Genomic DNA, 4,182 nt, shown 5'->3' with positions numbered 1-4,182 from the left:
AACATTCTGAGAGAAAAAGAACCTGGATTGCACTTTTATGCTTGTGGTATACATTCTTTAATATTCAGCCAGCAGCAGCTTTAATTCACATATATAATGGCCAAACCTCCATATCCAAGGCCTTCAAAATAATTATAAAATCATTTTACTCATTTTGGTTTTTCATCTTATGGCATGCCCTTTGATATTTACATTGTTATTATAATATAAAAAACAATAATATGGGGGAGGGGGTGTACTTCTGTTAATAAGTTTCAAATTTTAGGCCAATTATATTCCACGAAAATAAGAGTCCATTAAAAGATGTGAAAATTTGTGCTTTAAGATGCAGATTTTTGTAAGTTAAAGCTATAAACATGTCAAATAAAGTGGACATTCAAAAAGCATGTCTATTTTTGGTGATGAGGTCTCTTTTATAGGGTGGACACTAGAAGAATGAATTCTGAAGAGAAATGGAGGAGTGGCTAAGGGAGGATGAGAGGGGGTAGAAGGAGAGACTTGGAGGAGGAAGGAAGGGAAACTGTGGTCAAGATGTAAAACAGAAAAAAAGAATTTGTAAAATTAAGGTCAGATTCTATAAGTCCTTTGGGTATATGTTATTTGGGACTGGTATAATTTGAAAGTATAAATTATGAAATAAATCTGAAAGTGGGTGTTCCTTCTTACTTTGCAAAATGCATCTAGACTTAAGGTCTCCCCTCATTCTTAGATTAACAAGACATGATCATAAATACCCCACATAGGGAAAGTAAAGGAAATAGATAATTGCTACAAATTGAAAACTAACAGAACTGCCTTTGATCTAAAATTTATTTATTTATTTATTTTTCCAACAAAGACCCTTTGCTGAGAGCACCTTAGAACATCCAGTCCTTGTTTTGAACAAGTTTCAATTCAGCTGATGGCTGACTTAATGACTTCTTGGTGACAACAATACTTCCTGTCTATAATATCAAAACAGGTTCTTGACTCACATATGAGTATCTTCACGGCCTCTGTCCCATCTTCTTCCCGGTTTGATTAAGCTCTTCAAACTTGTGGATCTGTCGGATAAAGAAATTCCCATAGTGTCTGACAATTTTGGTGTCTGCAATATGGATCATGTCCTTATCAATATAGAAGCCCACCTCCGAGGCTGACTGCAATTCCTCATTTAGGACAGAAATGCTATTGGTCCACACCAGGTTCTTCATCTTGTCCTTGAAGACAAGCAATTGGATGCGGAACTCCTGCTCTGTGAGGTCCAGAGGAAGCCTGCCAACTTAGACACAGGCATGGTGGTGTGAAAGTTGTGGATGGTGGAGAGCTGGGCCTGATGCTGCACCTCATCAGAAAACACCTTCAGCTGCTGCAGGAAGGGATTTTAGGTGGTCGTTAGGGTGGATGTTGTCGTAGTTAGGCACCACAGGCAACAGGAACTTGGCAGGCATATTTGAAAAGTTCCTCATCCTTTCCCTTGTTTCTGTATTTCTTCTGCAGCTGCAGGTGGATGTATGCTCTCGTCAAGCCGCATGGGGTACATGGTGAAACCAATGGTCAGGAGAGCATATATCTGCTTGTTCTGCTAGTTAATCATTTCATACTTGTATGCGGTCCACTGGAACATACTCTTGGTCCTCTGGATGTACCAGAGGATGTTGGCGAAGACCTGGCTAGCATCCTGGTATCGACGCATCATTAAATATGCAAAGCCAACAAAATAGTAGTTGGTGACCTAGCACTCAGGCACACGGAAATACATGCTTTTCTTGTTCAGCTCGATATTCTCCTGCACCTTGATAGCCTGGTAGTAATCCCCAAGCAGAGTAGAGAATGCAAGCGCAGAAGCCCCACCAAGCTGAAGTAGCTGAGCATCTTGTAGGAGTGTCATTCATACTCCAAGTCACACTTTCCGGGTCACCTCCGCTGGTGTAGACCTCTAGATGCCAGTTGATGTTGGATTTGTCTATCAGGGAAGGCAGAACATTAAAGACGCTGTGCACATTCCAGATTTTAGGATTGGACCTAAGGAAGTCGATCTTCTCCTCTGACTTCTTGGCTGTCTTGCAGAGGTACTGACTGAATGACTGGAACTAGTAGATGATGTCCCAGAGCCACTGGTGGGGGAGTTCAAGGGGGTCAGGTCCATCAGCATTGAGGATGTAGTTGAAGAGGTTGCAGTAGTCGCAATAGGATTCGAACCTCTGTTCTAAGGAGGTTCCCCCACTGACTTTAGCGTAAATATGCCTGAAGCACAATTCTTTGTACAAAATTAGGAATACAGCATCGTTGCCAACATGGGGTGCAATTGCTTCTGCCTCAGGCCACGGTGTATTCTTGAATAATCTTTCAGTTAGCTTGGTCTAGCTGTTCTCATAAATGTCCTGAATTAATGACATCACTAAAGACGCGACTGCCCTGAAGCTCATAAACTTTCTGATTAATAAAATCTGAGACAGTCTTGTGGAAGTACTGAATGAAGTTTTTAATCACTTCAGGTATCATCTGATCAGTCTGCTGCTCATACTGTCGTTCATAGTCAAGATCCTGCTTCGGATCTCCTCTGTGCATATCATAGTCGTCCAGGTAGTCATAGGGATCATAAACAGCCTCAGACTTATAGTCATCAGCGAGACAAGACATGGCTACAGCACTCCAGAAGCCCATGGGACAGCCTATTTTTTTTTTTTCATTTACTTAAGAGATACAATTCTCAGGATAAGATTTTGGCTATTATCTAACTAGCAAATAGCAAAACCAAAATTTAAAGACAGCTAGGGTAGTTGTCTAGTATGTTATATATATTATCTTAAATAATGATTTTTTTTTAATTTATAGACTGGCTAATTGATATTCAAAACATGCCAAATCTTTGACTTTAAACCCTGACTTATGATTGAATGTGAAGAGAAAGTTCTGTCTCTTGCTGGCCTTCTACCAAGAAGTTAGCTAAAATGGGTTAGCACTCTATATTCATTCTACATCACCCAAGATGCATACAAACTGTATTATTTTCTTTGAAATAGCTTTTTATATGATTTATTAAAAGGTTACTATTACTACTGAATTAACAAGACTGCCACAGCTTTATTTTTTTAAAAAAATCTATTTATAGATATATTATAATATTTCTACATGAAATCAACTTTCAAATTTATTATCTGAATCTGATTTAGTATAACCTGCTAATAAAATTATATACAAACAGTTTGTTTGAAGTTGGTATTATTTTATCACCAATATCAATTCTCCTGACAGTTTGTTTTCATTATTAATCCAGGTTTGGTAGTGCAACAATTGGAGAGATACAGAGGTAGAATACTCATGGCCATCCTCGGCTATATAGCTAATTGAACACCAGTACGGACCTCATGAAAACTGTTTCCAAAACAATAAAATGAAAATACAAATGAACATTAAAGCCAACAGTCTAATATTTGAGCTGATTCTAAGACACATACTTGGCTTTCAGTTCCTATGAGGCTTACACTGAGTCACCATCAGTTTGGTCCCCAATTCCATGATGGAACATTCAGAAAAGATAAGAAGTCAATATGAACATAAAGACAGAAACTAGCATGTTCCAGGCATGATCAAAGCCTGCCCATAGCCACTAAAAATTAGAAGGGAGAGAGATTGTGATTTTTCCATTAGAGCTTTCAGCCCAAATAAAAAGCTTAGTTTTGACTCACTGACATAGAGTTTGAAGTTTTCAAGTACAAAACTTTGAAACAATGACATAATGAAGAGGTGTTGTCCCATGTAAAGAGGTTTGTAGTATTTTTTTTTCTTTTCTTACAGCAGGCACCAAAAGAAACTAATATCATTTCTCCTATGTATTGGGAAGAAAAAATGCCAGCTCTTGATATTAAATATGAGCCATCGAAGGACACCAGAAATTATTAATTAAATATCTGCTAGATACAAATACTTTATATTCATAAATTCAAATATATGTGTATGTGTGAAGATATGTGGGAATATATATGAATACATATATATATATATATATATATATATATATATATATATATATTCCTGTATGAGCTATGGGGAATGCATTCCAACTGATCCTGAAAACACAAGGTGGACTTCTAAGTTTCAAATATACTGTTATCCTTTCAATGACTAGTTCTGGCCATGTCTGAGATGCTAATTGGAAACCAAATTGTAATACAAGCTGGGAAGAGCTTATTTTTTGAA

At 37.6% G+C, this 4,182-nt stretch overlaps 1 pseudogene; it reads right to left on the bottom strand.

Annotated features, from left to right (window-relative positions):
* Nucleotides 1-986: 986 nt before the first annotated feature.
* LOC116097396 lies at nt 987-2,622 on the bottom strand (annotated as a pseudogene).
* Between the last annotated feature and the right edge of the window lie 1,560 nt (nt 2,623-4,182).

This window comes from Mastomys coucha, unplaced genomic scaffold (genome assembly GCF_008632895.1).
Source record: "Mastomys coucha isolate ucsf_1 unplaced genomic scaffold, UCSF_Mcou_1 pScaffold19, whole genome shotgun sequence".
Classification (NCBI taxonomy): domain Eukaryota; kingdom Metazoa; phylum Chordata; class Mammalia; order Rodentia; family Muridae; genus Mastomys; species Mastomys coucha.
Note: the sequence above shows the minus strand (reverse complement) of the source record. Positions and strands in the feature narration are given on the sequence as shown.